The 27,858-nt window shown below is 37.0% G+C and overlaps 1 pseudogene; it reads right to left on the reverse strand.

Annotated features, from left to right (window-relative positions):
* The window catches only part of LOC134202362 (axotactin-like), a 218,256-nt pseudogene extending 191,851 nt beyond the window's left edge, over positions 1-26,405 (reverse strand).
* Positions 26,406-27,858: the final 1,453 nt, after the last annotated feature.

Raw genomic sequence — 27,858 nt, forward strand, 5'->3', positions numbered from 1 at the left:
ACGGAAATTGTAATAATAATGTTTGGGCTGTTATCGTCGATTTTTTATAATCCAAAGTGCTGCGCCAATTTCGCGGCTATGTTACAGACATTAACCTCTGTTCGTTTTTAGGGACATTGACCCGAAAGGTCATTCATCCCTTATGACTCGCGCATGGCAGACACGGCTTCTTTTATACACAAAGAAAATCTTGCGGTGGACCCGAAGGTCCGTGACTTACATCATCATGATGTCCGTGTTAGAAATGCACGAACGGGATTGATTACATCTGAAATTTTTACTGGCTTTGACAAGAATTGAAATTTTCAATAGCCTATCATTGATAATCTTAAGTTTCAATTATATTTGCCAATTGTTCATCGAAGAGCAACGTATTGATAATGAATTAATAAAATTACAAAATATATAGAATTTCAAATAAAAACTATAAACAATTTAAAAAAATATTTGAAATTCAAACGCAGTAGGCAAACGAAGTGTTTGCATGCCTAATGTTATGCACAAATTTGAAAATCAATTGGATTGGAGTGGGAGAGATGGGATATCAGCAACGAGTTGGGACGAGGAATTTTGTGGAGAATGTACACACTCAGTTTTTATTTCTGCAGCTCGGCAAAAATCCGCACAGCCGTGCGCCAGCAAAATAAAAAACTGATATTCTGAATTATTTGCTGATTATTAGCAATTTTGACAGAAATCTCGGCAAAAAACATGTTTGCTGGGGCACGGCTGTGCGAATCTCGGTAAAAGTTCAATATTTTGCTGAGATCCCGGTAAAAAAATTAAATGTGTAGTTATTCTGAAAAATCCATCGGAAATGTAATAGCAACGTATTGACAATGAATTGATAAAATAACAAAAACTATAGAAAATCCAAAATTATAAACTATGTTGAAATATTTGAAATTCAATCGCAGTGGGCAAGTGAAGTGTTAGCAAGTAAATGTGCACAAATTTGAAAATCAATCGCAGTGGGCTGGCATCGCACAGCATTGCACTGCAAAAATTCCATACATTTTTATTGGCAAAAATCCATTAATTTCATTCATGATTGTTAGGTAATCATTAAGCTTATTTATTGTTTTATAATCATATCATTATGTTAAATTTATATTTAGCAGAAGAAGCATGTTATGTATTTTATCATTTGTTTCAGTTGTTTCATTGTTCATTTTGACATTTGTGGAAAAACAGGTAGGCATGCAGTATCAGCCAAATAATTCGCCAAAAGCGGCTTTTGAGCAGCACTAAAGCATAATTTAGGTCTTACTAGCATTGTAGCCAACTTTTTTATGCGACTATAAAACCGAAATAAAGCCGGTTTTAACGGCTTAGTGGTTACTTCCCAAGCACTAAAGCATAATTTAGGTCTTCTACAATGCTAGTAAGACCTAAATTATGCTTTAGTGCTGCTCAAAAGCCGCTTTTGGCGAATTATTTGGCTGATATACTGCATGCCCCTACCTATTTTTCCACGCCTATGCTAAAATGTCAAAATTTTTAGACGAGTAAGGAAGGAACAAAAAAAAATGAAACGAAAAATATTTATTTACATTTTAATTCATTCTTTCCTTTTTCTTCCCATTGGAGATTTGTTTCTTTTTGCTTATTACATTAATTACCGGATTTGAACGCTTGCTGTGTTTGGAAGAAGTATGTGGTTTCGGATGGTCGATGAGTTAGCCATCTGATCTACCTCAGAATTGAGCAGATATGTGTCTGGGAAGGGTTAATAAACAAAAGGATTCTATATTTGCCTACAATTCAAGGGCTGGGTAACATGAAAACGGAAACAAGAAAAATCTGTAATAACATTGAAGTTTTTGTATTTATCGGGGTATTTATGAATACATTCTTCAAGTAACGACTAATAAATATCGCTATAGACTAAATCTACAGCGTCTACAGCTTATGAATCAGTTATCTGGCATGCATACTCCATGCAATATGCTGCAGTTCTCTAAACAAATGGTGATTATATTACTGAATAGCATACATCACAGGTTTGAAAAAATCTCGAGTAAATGCGAGTAAAAGAGACAGGTTATGAAATTCTATGCGTTATTGTTGTTGATTTCACATAAACGTCAAAGATTGTAGCTCTAAATTGGCAATGATAGTTCCCTTATACGGCTTGTACCAACAGTGCTGGTCAGCATTTCTTCGAAGCGTTATATACCGATATACGGCTTCTTTTACTGCTTAAAGCTTATACTGCCAATAAGCACTTGAAAATCATATATACAGCTTTTAGGCACTGAAAAGCTGATATATGGTTAACATAAGGCTTATTAAAATGCTTAATGGTTACCTGGGTAGTTATAGGGTAAATCACTACTTGGGCCTATGGTTACGATTCCCGGCTCACTGCACATAAAACTTATGATTTATACTATTTGGAAGCCGTAGGTTTACGAATGATAATTTTTTAAAGTCTCACATTTATTTCGTACAATATTTAATATTTTTAACCATTAATTTCACTCCTAATTGAGCCAATTATAGAAAATAAAAATGTAGATATCTTCGTTTTTCGTTGTAACACCACTGAGCCGGAGTGAATCATTCTATTTGTACAAAACGGTATCTTAAAATAAACACATACCTGAAAATCGTCACAGTGAACGATACAATTATTGCTTAAAGCTGTTAACCACCACACAATAATGCTAAACTCACGCACTTCAAACCTTCCTATTTGTTCGTTTCACTAGAACTTATAAAAACGTATTAGAATACCTTTGAAAATCCTCGAACCGAACAAAAAATCCCCTCAGCCCGTGCTGCCAAAAGGCCAGGAATCTTTTCTAGTAGAGTAGAGTGGGGCAAGAGTGCGCGTGGGTTAAGAGTACGTTTTCGATTTTTTGAAGTAATAAAAAAAGATAAACTAGCAGCACTGCATCAGTTTGACAGGTATTCTGGCCAAATATTATCATGTGTAATTGTAAACGATTTGAATAAACAACAAGGGAGATATGGAGTTAGATAACTTTTTGGTCATTTTGCTAAAAATAATTGGATTTCCGCAACTAGTATTTCATTACCATATATACGTTCAATCAGGTGAACATTATACCATTTCGATAACCTATTGTATAGAGTACTTTATGGTACAGAACACCAATCCGGTTGGTTTTCCAAGAAGTCAAAACCATTACTTGAATAATTTTTGAGACTGTGGGGTAAAAGTACGCAGGAACCGGTGGGGCAAGAGTACGCATATGAATCTTCAAGTTATGATGTCAAACCCGTATCTCCGGCCGAAATAAGACTGCTTCCAAAGCGTAAAGATCCACAACTAAGAAAAAAGGGACAGAATCCGAAATTATCACAAGTTTTTAGGATAAGTTGAAGTAATTCGGTGTTAGAAAGGTCTTAGCGAACAAAGCACTGAAGCGAAATAATGAAATTGTATTAGGACTTGTTGTACACCTAAACATAGTACGAAAACACAATTTCATCTAAATGATGATTTCATTTAATCAAAAGAAAAATTCATAAATTACGCAACGTTTAGCTGGGAGGGGTTGTGAGATGTGTGACGATCCATATAATTTTTAGAGGATTCATACAAATAGTGTAAGATAGGGGGGGGAGAGGTGATGAAATAGCAAAATTTTACGTTACGTGATTGATAGACTTTCTTTAAGGAAAATGCCTTTGTATACGCCACGCGAAACCTGATATATATTTTTACCTCTGTAGTTTTTTGTATATATAAAAAAACAATGGTTTTTCGTATGAAAGTGCACATTTTTAGGACCCCCTCCCCCTTTAAGAGTTACGTAATCTTTAAATATTCCCTAATATATGCTCAATAAACATCAATTAAATGTTATTAACTCTTATTTGTGTTAATATATACTTAAAGCACATGATTGGATAAATGCGTACTTCATTCTCATTCGATGCGCACTTTTACCCCACCGGTGGGGTAAGAGTGCGTTTTTCACTTGTCTTGCAATAAGGGTTCTACTAAAACGAATCTCGATAATTTCAATATTTTTTCCACTGGGTAACATAAAGGAAGAGTATATGAATCATCGACACTGATTTGATATGCAGAAGCTTGCTTCATAAGGGCCAAATGATCGATTGAAAACTAAGTGCGTACTCTTGCCCCACTCTACTCTATGTATAAAATAATCCTTCATCGTTAAGAGGAGGACTGTTTTATACGATGACGCTATCATGTTATTTATAATTCTCTCGATTTCAAAAAGTGAAAAGTATTATTTTTGGATGTTTGAAAGGAATTTGGATGAGTGAATATATCTTCTCATCCAGATAAAGAATATTATGAATAATACCATTTGGCATCACGTTGTCGTGGAACGTACATATTTTTGTTTACGTCGCATTTTCTACCGTCTCTAGAGTGAATGAGAGATTTATATGTTGAGAGATTGAGTAAAAATCGCTTATGCTGGGAATCGAATTGATGTATGCTGGAAAAGCAATTGCAGTGACTGAAATACGTGCTACACCTCATAAGTTTAAATAAAAGTTTTTTCAAACGATGTTATGCAAGGATACCCCTTTTTAGCAGAATTGAACCCCATTACAGTGTTTCCATTTTCCATATGCCTGTAATGTTACACCAGACACACTTAAGAAAACAAATCCTGCCATACATAAACATATATCTGGGTTACCACAATAGCCTTTTCATTATTATTAAACTATATCTAAAAAATAGACTCGTTAATTTATCAATTAATATAATTATTTATCAATATCTTTTGGCATTGTGAAAAAGTTAATTGTCTTAATCGGGTTTGCTTCTGCTACGACAATAGAGGCTTGTTTGCAGCCGTTTGATCATTTATTCATCCACTTAGAACTCATTTGTTGATCAAAATTATTATCATATCAGGGGGGAAGGGGAATTTAATTTCTTTTTGCTCTTTTTTCGTTTCAGAGAGCGAGCAAAGGCGCTTAAACCTAGGCTATTAGCCAGGGCAAGGCTAATACCTTCGCCCCATCCGTGGAAAATCATCGGCAAGGATAATGTAGTGACATAAATTTCTTAGCAAAGTCACTCCCAACTGTAGTGGTAGCAATGAGGTTATTTAAAAAATATTAAGAAATTAAAGTTAAGCAAAATTCAATATTATTTTAATGTTATACATCTTTGCATATCGCAAATTCTTGAACATGCGATGTAACCAAGTTATGAAAGCTAAGTGCGTATTGCTTACAATTCGCCAAAATGTAGGCAATTATATTGCAACTAATGAACTTGAAGGCATCAATGGTAAGACATGGCAACAAGGTATGAATGGCACGAATGGAGTGTTAACTCATCACTAATGGACCATGTCTCATATGTCCATAGATATGAGTAAAAAAGGTAAGAATGTTTCGAATTTTTGGCCGATGTGTTGGAACGCATCGAAGGTGGGACGTAACTACCATAGCGTAGTGCCCATTCCTGGACCAGGACCTACAGGAGTAGGTCCAAGCGGCGGAGGACCTACAGGAGTAGATCCAAGCGGCGGAGGACCTACAGGAGTAGGTCCGTGTTCCCGGTGGCATTGGTAGGCAGCGGGTAAGCGGGTGGCACCGCCCCTGCTGGTCGAAATGTCGCCGGAGGTAGCAGTTCCCGATGACGATTAAGTCAGAGTGCGGGTAGAACTGCTCTCTACTTAAATTGTCGTTCGGAGGTAGCAGCATTAGATCCGATGATGAGCTTTGGTTGGTCTGGTCGCGACAATGGCGCAAAAGGTAGGCTTGGTAGGCTCTCCGGTGGAAATAGACGGAGAGCCGAGGAAAAGATAAGACTCCGGTTGAGGAAGACGGAGATCTGAATAAAGATAAAGATGGCTCTCCGGTGGAGATAGACGGAGAGCCGAAGAAAAGATAAGACTCCGCTTGAGGAAGACGGAGGTCTGAATAAAGACAAAGATGGCTCTCCGGAGGAGGTGGTCGGAGAGTCGAAAAAAAAGAAGACTCCGGTGGTGGAAGACGGAAGTCTAAGAATAAAGAAGGCACCTTCGAATGAATTGTTTAAATTTGGATTGGTCGTAAAAGATCTGGAATGAGCTTCGGAAATGATTTAGACTGGAATGGGAGTAAATTAGATATATATTTACATGGATTGGATTCAGATAAAATTAAAACAGATTTGAATGGATTTGGTTGTGATTGAATTAGGATTTACAACATGGTTAGCCTAACCAGTGATCGTTTCCAAATTATCCATAGGGATTCTATGAGCCTGGCAAGCTCGTGAATTCGGATTCTCATGTTTAGTGTGGAAATGTTTTCAATAATTAGGCTTGTCCATGAATTAATCTGATTATCTGGATATGAATCGTAACTGATTCGTACTTAGTCGAAAGGATTTGGATCGAATTCGGATTGAGCTGATTGCATTCGAATATAAAATTGATTTCGGATTGGATGTGGAATAGATTTGTATTGAACTTAAAATTGAATTTAAACTGAATTCGGATAAGGTTTGAACTGAATTAAGGATTGATTTTGGAATTGTTTGATCGCGATCTTTTGTATTTTAATGTATTTAGTATTGATTTACGATTGAGATGGATTTGAATGGATGGTAACTTAGCCTTAGCCTAGTTTTGATTGAATTTGAAATTGATTTAGATTGCATGTGGACTGGATTTGTATTGTAATTAGATTGGATTAAGATTGAATTAAGTCGAACTTAGTTGTAGTTTTGTTTAATTTGAATTGGAATATATACCGCAGGAGGTCTGAATAAAGATAAAGATAGCTCTACGGTAGAGAAATAAAATAAGAAGACTCCGGTGGTGGAAGATGGAAGTCTAAGAATAAAGACAGCCCAACGAAGATAGACGGGTTTTGAAAAGAGTTTAGAATTAGATTTTAAATATGGTCCTTATCGAAATCAGGCAAAGATTTGATATGGAGACATATGTTTGGATTCAAAAAGAGTATTGTATTCGGTTTTTATATTCTTTTAAAAATTATACCGCTATTTGAGTTGGAAAACAAAATCATTTTGATTAGAAGCAAATTACAAACGATTTTAATAACTCTCTTAGATATCGAATACATGTGATACTTTGCACTGGATTCAGATAAGATACGGATTAGATTGGAATTGGACATGGATTGAGTTTGATTGGTTTTGGAATGGACTTGGAATAGAGAGGGATTTGGTGTGCATGGATTTGGATTGGATTAGATTTGAATTGGATTGCATTGGATCTGGATTGGATTCAAATTGGAGTTGGATTGAATTTGAATTGGATTGTATTTAGATTGCATTGAACGTGGAATAGATATGAATTTTATTGTATCTGGAATGGATTTGGATTGTATTTGCATTGAAATCGGTCCAATATAATTCTATTTGGATTGGAGTAGATTGGATTTAAAGTGGATGAAGATTGGAATGAAATTGGAATCGATTTGAAAAGGATTTGTATTTGGACTGTAATTGCAGTGAAATCGGATTGGATTTTCATTAGATTAAATTTGGATTCGAGTTGATTGGATTTGGATTGGATTTGAACTGGATTCGAAATAGATCTGGAATGGATTGGATTGGATTTGGATTGGATTTGGATTAGATTAGAATTGGACTTGGATTTGGATTGGATATAAATTGAATTGGATTGGATTTAGATTTGCATTGAATATGGATTGGATTTGTTTTGCATTTGGGATTGGAGTTAAATTTAATTTGAATTGGATTTGGATTTGCATTGCGTGTGGTTTGGATTTGGATTGAACTCCAATTGGATATGGATTAGATTTGGAGTGGAGTTGAACCAATTTTGGATTTGGATTGGAATTGTATTGAATTAGCAATGAAATTGGATTGGATTTAATCAAATTTGGATTGAAATGGGATAGCATTTTGATTGGATTAAATTTGGAATATACTCAAATATGATTTTTATTTGGATTGGATTTAGTTTGTATTTGCATTGAAACTGTACTGGATTTGGATTAAATTTGGATTGGATTCGAATGGGATTTGGATTGGAGTTGGACTTGATTTGTATTCGATTTGGACTGGATTAGATTTTGGATGTGAATAGGATTTTGAATGGATTTGGTTTAGATTGAATTTGGATTAGATTTGTATTGAATTCCTATTGGATTAGAATTGGACTTGGAGTTGAGGTTGGACTAGATTAGATTTAAATTGCATTTGGATTGGATTGAATTTGCAATAGATTTGAATTGGATTGGATGTGGTTTGAATTGTGATTGAATTTGGATTGGATGTGGATTGGATTTGGATTTGGATTGGATTGGATTTTGATTGGGTTTGGATATGATTTGCATTAGGGCCCTCCTTAGCCGTGCGGTAAGACGCGCGGCTACAAAGCAAGACCATGCTGAGGGTGGCTGGGTTCGATTCCCGGTGCCGGTCTAGGCAATTTTCGGATTGGAAATTGTCTCGACTTCCCTGGGCATAAAAGTATCATCGTGTTAGCCTCATGATATACGAATGCAAAAATGGTAACCTGGCTCAGAAACCTCGCAGTTAATAACTGTGGAAGTGCTTAATGAACACTAAGCTGTGAGGCGGCTCTGTCCCAGTGTGGGTATGTAATGCCAATAAGAAGAAGAAGAAGAAGAAGAAGAATGATTTGCATTAGATTGAATTTTGATTAGGTTTGGATATGATTAGATTGAATTTGATTTAATTTGATAAAGATTTGGATGGGATTCGAATTGAATTTTGATTGGAATTGGATTAGATTAGATTTGGATTGGATTTGGATTTGATCCGGATTTGACTTTGGATAGATTTGTAATTGGATTGGATTTAGTTTGAATTGTATTTGGACTGAATTTCGATTTGGGTTGAAATGATATTTGATTTGTATTAGATTAGCGTTGATCTGTTGGTTTTTTATTGGATTTGGTATAGGCTTCGAATAAGTGAAGGTATTCTATCCTAATTAGAATACCAATTGAATAAATATTAAAAAAAATTAAATCCCATGTTGTACAATGTTGGATGTTGAAAACGTTTGAAAATGAAATGCTAATAAGTTGGATCCTGAAGATCCTAAAATAAATAATAACATAGAAATTATATTTAAATGTACATTTGACAACACTGTCACATCTTAGAGAGTAGAGGTGAGCGGGATTGTAGTGGTAGCAATGAGGTTATTTAAAAAATATTAAGAAATTAAAGTTAAGCAAAATTCAATATTATTTTAATGTTATACATCTTTGCATATCGCAAATTCTTGAACATGCGATGTAACCAAGTTATGAAAGCTAAGTGCGTATTGCTTACAATTCGCCAAAATGTAGGCAATTATATTGCAACTAATGAACTTGAAGGCATCAATGGTAAGACATGGCAACAAGGTATGAATGGCACGAATGGAGTGTTAACTCATCACTAATGAACCATGCCTCATATGTCCATAGATATGAGTAAAAAAGGTAAGAATGTTTCGAATTTTTGGCCGATGTGTTGGAACGCATCGAAGGTGGGACGTAACTACCATAGCGTAGTGCCCATTCCTGGACCAGGACCTACAGGAGTAGGTCCAAGCGGCGGAGGACCTACAGGAGTAGATCCAAGCGGCGGAGGACCTACAGGAGTAGGTCCGTGTTCCCGGTGGCATTGGTAGGCAGCGGGTAAGCGGGTGGCACCGCCCCTGCTGGTCGAAATGTCGCCGGAGGTAGCAGTTCCCGATGACGATTAAGTCAGAGAGCGGGTAGAACTGCTCTCTACTTAAATTGTCGTTCGGAGGTAGCAGCATTAGCTCCGATGAGGAGCTTTGGTTGGTCTGGTCGCGACACCAACGTATTTCCACAAATTTTCTATCATTTGCTTATAATGATACTCCTAAACCACATACCCTACCCACCATCCAATTCCTTGACATCTATGAGGGCGTCGGTGAGTCGCTGGCCTCTCGTTAAGTAGATGTCATATCATCATTTCCTTCCCTTTCCTAGTAACGGAGAAGATGGGCGTGGCCGGCAATGATAGCTTTCATGTTTTATCATTTTGGACCCTCAATTGGATTTCCATTGAATCCCAAATGGAAATCCATAAGCAATTGGGGTAAGAAAGGTAAAGAATATACATGACAACTATCAGTATGCAATCTACGAAATACTCCGTTACAACGCAACGCAACGCAACGCAACACTTCATTACATCTGTCCAATTACAAAAAATTGAGAACAAATTATATTTTCTTGAATTGTTGAGACAAGTTTTTATATAGACGAGTAATGAGAGATCAAGTCTCCTCAAATTGAGGCAACAACTCAAAATCCAAAAATCCTGAAATTGTGGTGGAATGTTGGCATTTTTATCAATGAAGATCATTCAGCATATTTATGGATTTGTGCTGTGAAATGATAGCATATGGTCATTATTGGGAGAAGTTGTTCAAATTTTGCGTGGCCAATAAAAACATATTTAGGAGGAACGAAACACAGTAAATACCCAAGTAACCAAAAGTTCCTTTAAGAGTACGTTTTACGCTTAAGCAGCTCTGTAAAGCTGATTAAGCGAAAAACGTACTCTTAAAGGAACTTTTGGTTACTTGGGTAAGGTTGTCAATCAAAAAAATAACTCGTCATAAAACGATCATCTGCCTAGAGGAGCTATTATAAACATACGGTATAACAATACTCAGGGTGTCTACTCATCTGTAAAAACAAAATTCCCTGATTTTTCCAGGTTTTTCCCAGGTGTTTTACATTAATTTCCAGGTAAAAACAAACGTGCCATATATAGATTTTAGCAGCAAAATAATTAACTCAAAAAAGTGAATATTGCGAAAAATAGTTTTTTAAAGAATTTTTTGGTGGCCTCACAAAAACAATGTTGTAATATACTTAAGAAATTTCACCAGCAGTTCCTTTGCAAGTTTACGCAGAAATTGCTTCAGCCATTCAATCAAAATTCCTTCAGGAATCCCATAGGAAATTCCTCCAGGTATTCCTTTGAAAATTTCTCCATAGATTCCAACGGAAAATCCTCCGGATTTTGAGGTTTGCTTCAGAACTTCCTCCAGGATTTAATTTCTTTGTTAAAACTCAAGATAACATCTCAAGGAATTGTTCCGGAAATTCCTTTAGAGATGCATTTGGCGATTCGTTTACATTTTTTTATGAATTCCTTTAGGTGTTTGTTCAAAAATGTCTTGTGAAAATCCCGCGGAAATGTGATTAACCCCACGGAAATTTTACTCAATATCAGTCCAAAACAGGACTATTCAAAACTGTGAATAGTCTTGCAAGCAAATAGTTTTTAAAGACACTGGAAGTGAATGAAACATGGCTATCACTCATATAATATATAAATACCTTTATAAAATACTTTGCAGATTTCTTCAGATATTCTTCTGAATTTTTTTTTAGGAATTTCATTGGAAATTCAATTAAGTTTTCTTCCGGAAATTTCTTAGCTGTTTTTTTATAAAGAAACTTAAGAAAACTTCTTAAGGAAATGTTCCGGAAATATGTTTGGGAATTTCTTCAGGAAATCCTTCAGAACTTCTTATGAAAACTGCTTCAAGAAATGTGTTGATGCAAAAATATGAGATTGCTGGATCCTCAGGAACTCATTCAGAAGTACCTTTAGAAAAATGTAGTTTTTCTGGATATTTTGCTTTTAAGAATTTTTTGGAAATCCTTCGAGAATACCTTTAGAAACTTTTTTGAAAATCCAATTGGGATTCCTTCGGCTATTCTTTCAAGAATACCTTAAGGTCACTCCTGACGGAATCCAAGTTTCAAAGTGCTCGCGTTTTCGGGGGCACACCACTTGATACGGAGGCGGCGCACAACTGTCATTTTTGTTGACTTAGCTTTGCTGCGTCGCAGCATGCGTGCAATAATAAAAATGACAGTTGTGCGTAGCTTCCGTCTCGAGTGGTGTGCCCTCGAAAACGCGAGCGCTTTGAAACTTGGATTCCATCAGGAGTGACCTTAAGCAAAAATCCTAATGCATACCAATTTATGAATTGTGACGTAAAACACCTTCAATTAGCTACTGGTGAAATGCCAATAAGAGCAGCCAGTTAAATGGCTGGCGAAGTTTTAGAACGATCATTTTTCCAAGATCTGTAATTTCATTTCTGCCATGAACAAAGCATCATCAAATGGTTACATAGAGCTTTATAAAAAAAATCTTGGTTTCAATAGTTTCAAAATAGTTGAAAATAGTGACTTTTTGCGAGAAAAAGTGACTTTAGTGACTTGAGGTCGAAAAAAGAGACTTTTTAGTGACTAGTCCGAAAAAAGTGACCAAGTCACTAAAAAGTGACCCGCTACCAGGCCTGTAATAAGTGCACACATAACCACTCTCCACGCGAAGTACAAATATAATCTATAATCAAATAAAATGTATGTTTGGTCTCTAATATGCAACTATTGAATTTATGTGTGGGTACAAATGGCATATATTTGGGTCGCCAAATTGCAAAAATTTATGTGTGCGACAAATATATTCAATATAAAGAATTTTCTCGGTGTGGATGTCCCATTCACGTCGAAACAAAGATTATTCGGTATTTGTTTCTTGAGGCGTGAACACGCAGTTTGTTTGCAAGTGCCCAACGCTTATTTTTAACGAAAAAAGAAAATTGAGTGACGGATTGGTTTGGCTACGACACAGCCTAGAACATTATCCGATTTGTACACATTTGCAAACATGCGATAGATCCTATATCAGTAGTAGTTGAATTAGTAGACCAATTGGTCAGAGCTCCAGAACAATTGTGAGAACCTAGAATATTTTATTTGGACATATTTGATAAGTAAATTATACGCAAGGGCTTCGTGAACTCGCATGGACATGATAGGGTAATATCATTTTTGTACCAGGCGTTTTTGACCTGGTAGACCAATTGGACTGAACCTACCTATTTGATTCATAAATCATATTACGAATTACAAAACAAAAATTTGAAATTGCAACCTAATTTTCGGATTGGCTTTCAGTCACTGCGTTGACAATTTTAGTTCATCGCCAACGTTTCGATCCGACGGGATCTTCTTCGAGTCTCAATGCCAGTCGAAAAAAAAGCAGCGGTAATTAAAAAATTGACTGCCATCGAGCCCTGAAGAAGAACCCATCCCCAAATCGAATCGTTAGTATTAGCATTAGCATTGTTACGGTGTATTCGTAGATTGGACACTAGTGATACTCAAGTGTTACTTTTGAGAGCATTATCTAGAATACTATCAGAAATCAAGAAGAGGAGTGGTCCTTGATTTCAGTCTTAGACAAAAATAACAAAAGCATGCGAATTACTACTCCTGGTCACGCCCATCTTCACCGTAACTAGGGAGAGGAATGAAGTGTTGATGTGGTACTTACTTAACGAGAGGCCATCGACTTAGCGACACCCTCATAAATACCACGGAGTTGGATAATCAGGAAGGTATTCGTTGGGTCAGGATTTGCCTGTAGCTGGCAATGTAACCGTGGTTAAGATCTACCCCGTAACACACAACGTAAAGGTGACTACCCAACGTTACGGGTAGACCCCATCCCCAAATCGAAACGTTGGCGATGAAGTAAAATTGTCAACGCTATTACCCGTGACTGAAAGCCAATCCGAAAATTTAGTAAATGAAACATTTTTCTATTATAACATTAACTGTTATAACCATTATAACCTCTGGAAATTCAGTGCTTCTTAAGTCACATTTTAAATTGTTGATGTTTGACTAATTTACTATTTGATCATTCGTTTGCTATATGTAGCATAATATACCATTCCATCAACATTAAAAGGTTAAACGGCGTTAAAAGGGAATAATATTTCAATGAATATTATCTGAATGCAGTCTATGCAATCCAAGATATCGCTTATCAGAGCTTTCTCAAAGTACCTTACGGAATACAATAAATAATTCAACCAAATAAGTCTGACAGTTGTTACAAGCTTCACGCTCTCATGTCATGTTCAACTTAGTCCAATATGCAAATACACCTATCTCTCCGCCACTTCTCCCTGTCGACTGTCAGCTTTAGTTAGCAAACATGCCATGTTGCTCAACCAGCTCATAATTGTCAACGCACCGGATGAACATGACAACCCTTCGAAATATCATCCCCGTTCTTAAGTAGATTCACAAGTGTGGCATTGTGTTCAACGCCTATCGCAACTCCCAGTGGCACATCGACAAATAAATAAAACCCGAACCAACAACCCGGCCACTTCCTACCCGGAATAGGGCCGAAGATGTGGCGTTTCCATAATAAACAGCCTCACCCGTGTGAGTGGGCATAACAGGAGCTTCACTTGCTGGCTGATGGTGCCGTTACTATGCCATACAAAGCCGGTGGCATATGTTGCGTGAGGGTACAGATTTCCAACCAACAAATCTTCTCGTCAGAATGTTTTCCACCAAACGCGAAAACATAATGCCCCGAAGGCGCTCTGTTACCTAAGATATAGGTAAATTTTGAGTCGGCTTCAAGATTTATAGACCTATAGAAGCTGTTCGTCGGCGTACGCGGCATCCGGTGAACATGTATGAAATGGATTCTGAAGAATGACGACGACGTACCAGTTTCCACATTGCGTGGCTTAAGTTTTCACGTAAGAGACAGTCGTATGAAATATTTATTTCCGAAGGTTTTGTGTCTGACGTCTGGCATTCTTCATTTGAAATACCTGCTAGGGATGCTGTTCCTGGATTTAAGCGCTATGTGGCGCTATTCTTTTGTTTAATATTATCATTTTTCAGCACTAGGTAATCGTGCATGATAACGAATAGAAACGGATATAACGAATCCGAATTTTTCTGTTCACCGAAACGACTATTATTGGAGCTGTGCCATTGATAATGGAGAAGGTACCCTACTTGAAGATTGACTAAAAAGACATTTTATCTCATGTGTCGCCAGGATGCGAGCGTACATGAACTATTTGATGTGAAAATAAAACCGTTATTCGGAGGCAATCAGCCGGATAAAATTGATCGTCCTATGGCATCGAAACGAATTTATGTTTGGTGACACTAAAACACTTTTGCAGCTGCCAGCCTCGGGCTGAAAGTCTTCTTAATAAAGACAAAAAAAAACTTTTGCAGCTATGAACATTCAGTGGCATGGCGAACTAATGGCACCTATCAGAAGGTTTAAGCTGTACAATATTAAAGCAATTGATGGTTCAATCAAAAGACTACTGAATGAAAAGGAAATTTAAAGAGTGGTGTGACATGTGCATCCAACATGTCATTCCTATCCTCATAGGTTAGCAGCAGTTATATCCAGCAGACCTCACCAGTGGGAACATGCTGCGATTGTAATTTACCGTCGTAGGCATTCAACCATCAGTTCATTGCCTGCCCAAAATTGTCAGCACTTATGGCAACGGCCAGTGTGTGTCGTATAGTAATTTATTGAACCATTCTGTTGCCCTGCATAGGCATGAATTTTCGAGTATTCTATCTTTCTCTCTTTCGCATGGACAACGATCACTGATTGGTGATCGTGTACATATCGTTTACATAGATCGGTACTGCAAGTGCCTCCAGTAGGACTTTGAAACATATAAGTTTAAAATAAAGATTCATTCGGAAACCAACATTAAACCAATGTGGTTCAAATGATCCAACATATCACTGCCAAGAGAAGAGTAATGATCAATTAGTTACATGGCGACCGTGACAGGACTCGAACCTGCAATCTTCGGATAACGGTACTGATAAAGCTACTGATCTACACTCAGTTTTTGCTTCCGCAGCTGGTTAATTTTTTCATTGATTTGCTGGTCAAAAAATAAATGTAATTAACTGCCTGTAGTGATTTCTTCAGCCATCGTATCGTTTATCCAATTTGGCAAGCCTTGTGGGAAAAACCTTCGAGCAAAAAAGCAATAATTTTTGAGATCAAGAACATTATTAGTTCTGTAATAGAAACCTGAACCGCAATCGTAATATGTAGGGCTGGGGCTAGGGCTGGAAGTCTCCTTAATAAAAGTAATAAAAAAAACTTCTAATATTGTAATAAACATTGAGTATTTTAATGTTAATATTTCCATGTTAGAAATGGTAGATGGATCTAAATACAGGAATTTGGCAGAAGGAAGGACATGAGATCTATACCATCACAAAAATTGCCCTCCGCTGGCTTTTAATCCACTTCTATAAATCATTACTCATGCCTGCCCGTATCCTGCCCGTATCGTATGCATTGCGCACCCACGGGGCAAAATGACCTCACATGGTCGGGGTTCTGCCAAATCACACTAAGCGCACTAAGCGCCGATGAAAAATTTCCATGTTTTTGCCAAAGTTCTCGTGTAACAGATTCAATTGATAAGAAATCGCATTGGACATCGTTCAACGCCATAACTGAGGATATCCTACAACCAATGTACGCATGAATTGACAAAAATACTTTCCGTTTTCCTTTTGCGAACAAAATATCACAAGTCAGTTAAAAATCCGCTTGGTGCGGTTTGGCTGAACCCCGACCACATATAAAATCACTCATATAATCTTCTGTAGGACAAAGCAAGACCATGCTGAGGGTGGCTGGGTTCGATTCCCGGTGCCGGTCTAGGCAATTTTCGGATTGGAAATTGTCTCGACTTCCCTGGGCATAAAAGTATCATCGTGCTAGATATACGAATGCAAAAATGGTAACCTGGCTTAGAAACCTCGCAGTTAATAACTGTGGAAGTGCTTAGTGAACACTAAGCTGCGAGGCGACTCTGTCCCAGTGTGGAGATGTAATGCCAATAAGAAGAAGAAGATCTTTACTGATGAATAAAAACATCAGTCTCTCGTTTCTTACCACGGCATCCAAGCATGGCTTTGTTTTCCATCGGTAGGAATCGCTAATATTATTGTCATTCGACAACTCACGTATCTGTGAAAAGATATGTTTTCATTTTTTTGCACCAAACTCATCCATAATTCTTTGGATTGGCAACGATTTTGGTAAAACCGATAGCCTGTTGAACAGAATGTTTTGCGCTCACGGTTGACCTTGTAAGACGCTTTACTGAGGTGATATTATAATTTTTATTCAAATACATTTGTTTCTAACCTGAGAAGTGGCAGACATTATTGATGCTGCCAATAGAGTCCCGTAATTAAAACAGTTTTTGCTTAACTAAGGGGATTGTTACCGTGGTCGAGGCTAATATTCCGACAATTCCACCGCTACCCGTTCGTGACCAGACAGATACTTCCTGAAAAGTTTTTGATTATTTTTATTCGACGTAGTTTTCTGTGTCGGTTTATGAAAAGGTGTTGCCAAGAAATGGTATCTTGATTATTATTTTATCTAAAGGATTGTTCCACAATTCCAGGAGGACGCATTTTTAACGTATGTAGAAGGCATGACATCAATAGACACAATCACAAGACAAAGGTAAAGTATTTAAATGGGTTTTGCCATTCTTTGCTCTGAAGGTCTTTTTTTGTCACTTTTTCTGTTATGTTGCGAAGTTTCGATGAAGATCGTTTTTCTTGAGACCTTCTAAATTACTTTACTCACACTTGATCCTCGTGTCCAACAATTTTTGTACTCGCGAAATGTCTGTTTAACTTCCGTTGCGGTAATTTTGGTCCTACTTATGGAGAAAAATTCGCAACAACTTGTTTTGCTGAAGCTGACAAACCACTATGGGGAAAAGGGTTGCCATTAATGGAAAAATTGACTATCTTCGATTTATTTAATTTATGTATCCTATTATGAAAGTATATACCATAGAGCTTGAGCTTGATTGACTGCTCGTAGTTGCTACTCCATTATGACCAGATCAGCTGTTATTGCACAGGGAACCAACAGATGTCTGCTTGGGACTAGCACACATCTTCAATGTACAAGTACTGGTGATCTCATTTGCTAGGTCATACTGGTGCCTGCCACGTCAGAATGCAAGTCAATGTAGGGAAGGGTGAGGAAATGATGATGCAATCACTCGCCCACTGGAGGCCGAATATACCTCTGCACTTGCCACGAGTTCATGCGGAATTTGTTGAAATTTTTGGGTTAGGTTCGAGAGGCAGAGGTCCGTCTTGGTTAACGAGCTGCCAATGTGATAGATAGGAGAAAGCAACTGATGGAATTTCTAATTGGATATAGGAAACTAGCTTTTTTTATAGTTTATTTCCAATTCTAGCAGATTACTGTTAGAATATTCAAGTTGAATATGAGAAATATAGAAGAAAGATACAAAGTAGAAGAATGGAACGGACCTGGGATTGAACCCACGACCTCCTGCGTATGAGGCAGAAGCAGTAGCCATATGACTACCAAGCCCGCTTATTATGAAAGTATATACCCCAGATAAGAAAATCGGAAAATATTGAAGCGTTATGTTTATTCAGTCAAAAGATATAGGCTGGCTGAAAAAATGTAAAGAAAATAAAAAAAAAATTCCTTTCTTTGATTTGTATGTTATGAAGCTAATTTTTCTCCAAATATAAAGTTTTTATATACCATATCAAAGCTTAAAATCTCAGTTTTTCGATAGTTTGGTTTGTTTTGCACGTGAAAAATAATATTAAAAAAATGTAGATTCATAATATTACTTCTTCGCTATAAAATGGTTCGCAGACCTACACAGTATTGATTTTTGTGTAAATTTACGTTTATTTTCATGCACATATTTGGAGCATAAAAATAAACGCAAAAATTAGTTAGATATTTAATTTACACGGATTGAAAATGTGGTCATGCGAAATTACACGACATGTATTTTTAATTGAATCTTTCCAATCGTTTAATTTTACACGATCATGTAAATTTAAACAATGATGTAATATAACATTTCGTCTACTGTTTTTGTTTAGATTTGAGACTTTTCGCAGAAAAAATCTATTGACTCAAATGGACGATCTAGGCGACAATTGTAAAACCCAATGTTGTGTTCAGTCCTTTTGAGAATATTCCTGGACGAGAAAATAGAATTCCAAACATATGTGAACGCAAATAAATTTCAATTCAATTGATGGGTAACTTAAAATATTTGTGATAGTATTGTTTAAAAAAAAAAATATTATTATTTTGTTTATTCAGTTATACGATACATGTCTCAATAATACCAGTAGAATCAGTCTGCCATTAATGCAAACTTCGACAACGCAGAATATGCAGAATACTGACTGTGCGGAATGTAAGTGTGTATGCTTCGCCATCGATTTAAATTAATTTATTATTACAGCAATTACAAAATTTACTTAATATTCAATCAAATTCCTAATTCAAACAATTTATTATTACATCATTTCTTATTTACATGTCGTGTAAATTTAATTATTTTTTGCTGTGTAATATCCCCAAATGTCCCTTCATCTATAGATGGGGGAATGAAATATAAACCAACTTTTAGTGAGTGATTTTTCTTGCGCATATTTGCGCTTTTACAAGAACGCTGAAATTAAAGTTTTCTTAAACATTGTGGTTTTTATTCTCTATACCTGGAAATGTTTTGAAAACGAACAATATTATTCCTAGAAATATGTTTCTTTTTGCTAATTTATGCAATCTGTATTGGGAAAATTATCCAAAAAAATTTGAAAAAAAAACTTTTTTTTCGTTGGTAAATATTTTTGAAGGGTTAACGATGGCCCTTTAAATAGTTCTTAAATTAGAGGTGTGCGCCGTCGCCGACGGTTTTTGGCACGAGGCCGCCGTCGACATTTTTGGATCGACGCGCCGCCGTTTAAAATTTGTCACGCCGGTGGTCCATAATTTTCCACGCTAATTCAAAATAAACAAAAAAGTCCGCAGGATTTTCCGTGGAAATTTCGATGATTTATTGGAATTTCCGTAGATTTTTCCGCATTGGCGTAACTAGCCTCGATGCCTAGGGAGGCTATAGGCCCTCGATCTATTTTCTCTAGTTTGAGCTTCTTTTCAAAAATTCTAGAACATTTTACCATCTCATTAGGCTATCTTAGTGGTAATGTGATAAATACGTTCCAATCACCTCAAGCAATTACGGATCAATCCCACTCATCCATATTTTTTTTCTTAAGCATATGCTTTCTGCTGTAGTCCATAGTATCGAAGTATTTTTGTTTACCAGCCGATGATCTTCCAAGCATATCGAAGGGAATCTACAAGGATTCTGAAGGGAATACACCAGTGATTTCGTCGGGAATGAGAATCTTATGAATATCTTCCATGTTGGTAAAGCTTTATATGTGGACGAAGAATCAGAAGGAATAAATTTTGGCTGCTACGCCCTTTTCAAATGTTAGTCTAGGTTTGACCGCAACAGTCGTTTGGTCAAAAAGTTGTTTGGTCGAAATGACCGTTTGTCAGCCAAATGAAAATGTTATTTGGCCAAACGGGTGGATATTTTTGATCATATTACCCGTTCAGTAATCAACATTTGGCCGTTGGACCAAATGACATTTTAAACTAAATGGCCCTTTCTGTCAAACAACCATTTCGGCTGAACGACATTTCCGACCTTATAACCTTTTCGACCAAACGACGTGTTAGAGAAAAGTGATTTTTTGGCCATATTACCAATTCGGCTGTATGTCGCTTTGGCCAAACTGTTTTCCGTTGTATAACCGTTTTGCCCAAACGTTCATTTCGGTCAAATACAATTCGGCTTGATGATTTTCAACTTGACGTATTATTCGGCCAAACGGCTTTCGTCAAATGATTTTCGGATAAATTACCCTTCCTCGTAAATAATTTTTCATTGAATTTCCGAAGACTTTCTTATGGACAAAGAATTTTCTGTAGATAACCAAAGAAATTCCGTCAAGAATCTTTTTTTCTCGTTGAAATACCAAACGGCTTCCGTAAAAAAAATTAAAATCACGTAAAGTTCTGAATAATTTTGGTTAAAATTTCGTAATATTCACCATGGAAATTCCGAAGAATTTTCCATAGAAAATTTTAAAAATCCCATGCAAATTCCAATGAATTTCCTATAAAAATTTCGAACAATTTACCGTTGAAATCCAATTTTTATGTTTATGTCCACATTTTGAACAATCTCCCGCTAAAAATTTGAAGAGTTTTCTTGAAACATGAAACAATTTTCCTTAGAAATTCCAAAGTGCTTCCTTGGAAATTCCAAAGAATTCTCAAAACTTCATAATAGTTCCCATGGGAAATCCGAAAATAATTTTCAAATGAATATCTTGGAGAAGCTCAGAGAATTTTCGAGAGAAGTTCATCAGATTTTTCCATCTAATTTCAAAAGATTCTTCCGTTGAAGTCTTGAAAACATCCTTAAAAATGCAGAAAAAAAACTTCAAGAAACTAGTGTGAAAAATCTCCTCGGCCATTCACGCCGCCGCCGCCGCCGCCGCCGTCTAAAATGGTTTTCGGCGTGATGTCGAAAACGCCGCCGACCAAAATTCTGACAAACGCCGCCGCCGCCGATTTTCGGACCGGCGCACACCTGTATCTTAAATATTCCTTCACATAATATCTGTTGACATGGCCGGATTTAGCCGGAAGGGGGCCCGAGGGCCGACAGTTTGTGGGGGCCCCAAAATGTACAAAAAGGTTAGTTTTGGAACATAATATTTGTGTTGAATAGAAACAGTTTTCATTGAAAAAAAAAAACAATTTAATGCACCGAGTGGTGATACTGCTTTTCTCGCATTTAGCCCAGACACCAACCTTATATGGCGCTTACATAGTTCGATTCTATTTTCTTAATAACTTTCAAACGCGATGGTCGATCGTTATCAAATTCACAGCTTTGTCCCCTGTCGAATGCAACTTGTTGCGAGAAAATAGGTTAAGAATTACTATATGTAAAAGTGGCTAATGTTTTTCGGTTTTCGTGTGCACACACACACACACATACACACGGACAGACAGACATTTGTTCAGCTCGACGAGCTGAGTCAATTGGTATATAACATCATGGGTCTCCGAGACTTCTATAAAAAGTTCGATTTTGGAGTAAAATGATAGCCTTTCGGTACAATTTTGTTGTACGAGAAAGGCAAAAAATGTTTGGCCACTCATTTGTATGAGAATTCCCCATAGTGCAAACGTGCACAAAATTTATTATTTCTAAATCGCTCAACGTGGCTATCATAATTTCAAAGTAGGCGTCGACGCGAATGAACGGAACAAAGTATGGCACACGATGAGAATTGACAAACCAAGTTTTTTTTATTGTCGGCGTAGCACCAAATTCGACTTCGGAAGTAGGGACATCCGAACCGAACTTTCTTCCGAAATTTTATCTGTCAAACAAAATTGGTTTTACCTTCAAGGAATCACGAGCACAATACAAGACATGCCAATAATTTGTTGAGAAGTAGAGCTTTAAGTAGCTTCGGTCAAATACGAATATCATTTTACGGGCCTTCTGTCTACAATACAATTCCAGTGTGATTTAAATTAATTAATAATAAATTATTGTTCAAACCAATTTGAAACGCTATTACAGATCTTAAATCAGTTCATTTTTAATCGAAATTACATATTGCCAGAATAATCTCCGAATAACTACCTTACCATACCTAATCATATTAAAGCTAAGTTTTGGATATGAGTTTTGTAAGGGAAGATCCATTAATTACGTAACGCCAAAATGAGTCATTTTCAACCCCCATCCCCCTATGTCACACTTTTTGTATGAAGCATCTATAAATTTTGTATGGATTGTCACTTAATGAATGACTTAAAAATGCCTGAAACGTCGAGATCTGATGCTAATTCAAAAACATTTTTTTTGGAAGAAATCGGGTTTTTCTCTTAGAACATTTTTGGGACTTTAAATTTTACATGATTTCAAACTTGTGAGCAATATCGTTTCTGAAAATACGATGATAAATGTTTTGCCAAACATTCCATTGGCACTCTAATCTTTATGTGAATCCAGCGCACTAATTCAGAAGTTGGGTAAATTGCCTGTATCTCGAGAAAAATCCATCTTCGTTAAAAAAAAGTCTAATAACATTAATGTTTCTTTAATTTTATTGTTAAACCTTGAAACTGGCCTAATTCAAATATAAAATATTGTATTGCTTAACAATAAAAATACAATTCAAACGATTGTACTCTGAGCGTTTTGATCTGTTATGCCTACAATATTTTCATCATACAATGTATTGTTCGACGAAAACATGTATGAAAAAATCTCAAATTGTGTATAGCTACGATACTTAACAACCTGTATTCTATTGCAAAAAAGTCATTTACAATTCAGTAAATAGTTTATAACAAAACAATCTAATGTATTTTTATGGTTGCATCTACAATATATTCTATAGTAAATCTATTGTTTTGAAAGGTAGTGTTACAATATAATGCAGTGATCCCCAAAGTGCGGCCCTCAAAGCCTTTTCCTGCGGCCCGCGAAAGAACTCACAAGACAAGTGGCTACAAATGGCCCATTTGTCTATAATATTTTTTATTCGGGTAGCGAAAAGTGAGAAAATAGAAAACGAGAAGTAAGAAATGAGGAACAAAAGTTAGAAGTGAGTCAGGGAAGTCAGAAGTGAGAAGTGTAATTTTTTTTTAAGGTGGGAACCTTACGGAATAAACAAAAAGTTTCAATAATTCCGAAATGCAATGAACGAGTGAACCAACTTACAATAGCAAACAATGAGACCGATTACCCCGTCGAATGCAACTTGTTGCAAGGTAATCAGACATTGCCAAGTTTCTAAAAGTGTGTCTACACACACATACAGATCGATTCGTAGAGTCAATTGATATATAACACTATCTGGGCCTTCTATCGAAAATTTGTTTTAGGAGTGATGTTATCACCTTTCAGTACAACTTTGTTGTACGAGAAAAGCAAAAATATTAATGTGTTCCCTATCTCGACTACCCCAACTCGATGGTTCCATCAATATTGAAAAAGAAAGAGTTATGATCCGATCCGATTTTTAATCCGTTGTATCTACTACACAAGAAATGGGCATAACAGGGGTATTTTTTTCTATTGGCGCTTGGTGCGATTTAGTACAATCCCGCCTAATTTAACAAAAAAAATTTTATTACAAAATCGTTAGACCTTTTTCAAAAGTTACTCTTAATTTGAAATCTTTTCTTATTTTGATAAGCTCACGCAGTCTCGCATTTTAAGTGAGCGACAAGCGAGCCTAATTTCGAAGGTGTTGTGCTTTTTACAACGGTGCGAGTCATGGAAGGTTAAAAAATGTTGGCACATTGTATTTATAATGTGCCAAATTCTTAGTTAAGACTTAAACCTTCCGGGACTTTCACTGTTGAAAAAAGTATAACACCTACGAAAAAAAACTAGCTTGTCGTTCACTAAAAAGCCAGGACTGCGGGGACCATGGGAATTCCGGAAGGTTCATTTGTCATCTGTTATCTTCTGGAGTTATGTTCTTCAGTGTAAAACTTCTGAATTACGGAATCTAAGATCATACACCATCTATTTTAGTTTTCATTTCTGCATGCGTATAACATGAGGCCAACACTATTATATTATTTTGTTCAGGAAAGTTGAGAAAGTTTTCGTCCTAGATTGGGGTCAAACACTATACCTTCGATTGATAGCGATAGTATTCTGGTTGAGTATTTCAAAGGAAGTATAAGAATCACTAAACGGTAATTCGCAATAAATCGCAATCCTTTGTTGGTCATTGTTAGTAAGATATACCAGAGACAATTTTACAAATGAGAGAGTAATACGCGTATCTGTCACGTTGACGCAAATAAAATTGTGGAAGTGGAGGCAAATATGAAACCTAAAGCCTCAAAATTGCTCTATTTGAGAATTTCGAACGTAATTTCCATTCTGAGAATCTTATGGTTTCTCATGGCTTCTCATTGTCCTGGAACCGAAATCATACTGAACTACTTATCTGTGTTTACGAACAGAGATAAAAAGAGCAAATAATATGAATCATCTTTCATCTATATTTTGTCGTATCAATGTCATATAAAAGTTCAATAAGAACTAAGACGGCTAACTTCATTCATTATAATTGTTATTTACAATCTGCCTTCAAAAATAATACAGAAACTAACTGAGTTGACTCCAAACCCTGCTTCGCTCATCCAAATTCAACAGCTTTGTCAAAATTAAATTTCACATATCGCTTATTCCAGTTGTCAGAAACTACTTGGTAATATGTACGAGCTACAGTAGTCTCTCTTCAAAACATTCAACATAAATTCTCAGACCACATGAGTGAACCTTCCATGCCCCACGTGGGCAGCATGAAAAAACAGTCTACCAGGGGACTTTTCTTTTCATCTCATCACTATGTTATAGGTAAGTGTGCTTTCCAACTGTATGCTTGCTTACCTTCTGAACTATTGCTAGTTCGTTTTGTGTCTGCAACACGATGACGATGACGACAACGACGACGACGATGGCAACGATGGGTCGTGTGGGTCTCCCACAGAGCGATTATAACAATACAGCAACAATATGGTCCGGTTCAGGGTGTCGGTCAGCAGCTTCCTCCCAAGATATTCTCGTTGCAAACTTTCCTCCTACCAACGGGACCGAGCTCTGTTTGCTTTTCAACACTCTCTTCGACACTGGTCTGGGTGTGGCTTGCAAAGCACTGGAGTACACAAAGGGGGAATTATGACCGGAAGTAATCCCCTGCCGACAAGATGGGATATTTTCCACACGAATTCACTGCAACAATACTCAAACACTTCCTCGTCGTCACCGTTGATGCTGACGAGACATTCACAAGTGCTATTCTTCCCCTACTTAGCTGCTTGGTAAACGCACTACCCTAAAGGGGGTAACTTGCTTGCGGTGCAAACTCTTGACTTCTTCACCACGCGTCTTCCTGTAGTCGGCACTTGTCAACGACACTTTTTTTTGCTCCACCACCTTATCGCACTCTTTTATCTTCCCATTAATATCAACTCTGCGTTCTCACCGTGTTATCAGGAACGGGGCACTGCGGCGACGGATGTGATATCACTTCACAAACTCCTCCGTCCGTTAGCGGCAGACGGGGGTTGACACTCACCAACGCTTTCTTTTCTTCGGTTATTCCTTCGGTGCACTTTCCATCCGTTTATTTTCCTGCACAAAAAAGCAAACAATTTCAATTTCAATTGTCAGCACTCGAGATTCAACTCTTTTCCCGGTAGCATATCCCCAAGCGAGCAGCGCAATATGTAGTCGTCGAGCAGCCCGGGTTAACTGTTCCCTTTATTTGAGAAATCTTCTGCCTTTAGCTCCAGGAGCTCATGCGAGATTCCCCGCCGTAGATTGGCCACAGCACAATTGAATGATGAGAATAATTTTCAATTTGGTTCCATCAAGACACCGAGCTGCATCACGGATGATGGGACTTTTGTGAATTTGAGCTGGTCTTCTTTGCACTACTCAATCACTACTGATAAATAAAGTGTCACAGATAAACAGAAGTATTGCTTGTGAGGAATCACGCATCATACGTCTTTTTATCTGTGACCATAGTCTAAGACTGCATTAATCTCGTTCAGTAGTGACACATCATACGGTGCCTTCCTTAGTAGCTGTGTTTAGTTCCGATGGGCACACCGTTGCACGTGGTAGGCCCTACGACTTTGTTGCGGTCAGCACACTACCGTTTGCGGTTGAATCTCCGCCAAAGGGATTTACACAGTCCACACGGCGACGGGTTTGACGTCTCTCTTGATCTCAGCTGGATGACCAGCTTAGCCGTTCACGGTGAACTGCAACGGTGTCCAACCAACGATGCGATGGATCGGTTTTATTGTTCCCTTCTGGTGAGAGATGCGACACAAACACTTGTTGCACCCGTTGATTGACTCGCCACCGTACCGGTCACCGGTTACCGAACGGACTAGTGAAACAAGTTAGTTGGATCGGGCAGTCTGGAACGAAAAGTACCCTGCTGGTGCGAGGGACAGAAAGAAATGACGCGTTAGATGGGCATTCGCTGAGGAGAGACACTTGTATTTGTTCTGATGAGGTAATTGGGGGTTTTCAGTTTTATTTAATTTAGTTATAAAAAATAATAAGCCGAGAATGTGATGCGAATTAGGTTTGTAGATGAGTTGAATCCTAGGCTCCAGATTTATTAGGTGCGGAGTGCAAAATGTCTTGTAGAGATTTCTAGGAAAGTTATTGCTATTGGACATAAAAATACAAGCTATATCATGGAAGCAACTTCAGAATCCTTCTCAAAATTTTATTTTCAATCAGCATACAACATGACTGGTCTGTTTGTAAATCAAAAGTTTGTACCAAAATTTTGATTTTTCATTTATAATTTGATGTAGACCCTTAATTTTCTGTTATATTTGGCTTGAATATCTTCAATGTGATTTTTGAACATCAGTTGACGACCATATACAAAATATTTCGAAAAAACCGCATATGTTTATTAAACATATGCGGTTTTTTCGAAAAATTTCGTTTCAGGTTGTTCGAAACGAAATTCCGCGGAATTTTGCTGAATTTGAGCATGGCGAAATCTGATTTTTTGATTTCGTTTCGTAAATAATCCAAAAACTAGCTTCTGACGAAATTTAACGGAATTCCGCGGTATTTCTAAACTAATTTATAGTAATATCATACTACTTTATAGTAATATCATACTACTTTATAGTAATATCATTACTCAAATTTTCGGCTGCGCCGCTGAAAAAAAATCATAGAGGCTGTTTTTAAATTTTGTTTCCTATACAAGTTTTTTTTTATATATTGACGCCAGCTATTTACGTAACCCCATTCCGAGTCGACAAATACCTACGTATTTAATTTTCTTCTAGGAAACGTCTTCAGTGTTTTGCTGGAAATATTCAACAGAAAACGAAAAGCATCTTTAACTTAATATTTGGGTTATCCTATTTTTAACGAAAATTAGTCGGATTTAACGCAATTTTTAGTATGTCGGGGTTAGAGTGCAAATGTTTGTATAAGAATTAGTTATACTGATAACTCTGTCTAGCAAGCAAGGTCGTGGATTTCTAGCACCCTTGACGAAGTCTTTTCTGGG

This window comes from Armigeres subalbatus, unplaced genomic scaffold, assembly GCF_024139115.2.
Source record: "Armigeres subalbatus isolate Guangzhou_Male unplaced genomic scaffold, GZ_Asu_2 Contig1190, whole genome shotgun sequence".
Lineage (NCBI taxonomy): Eukaryota > Metazoa > Arthropoda > Insecta > Diptera > Culicidae > Armigeres > Armigeres subalbatus.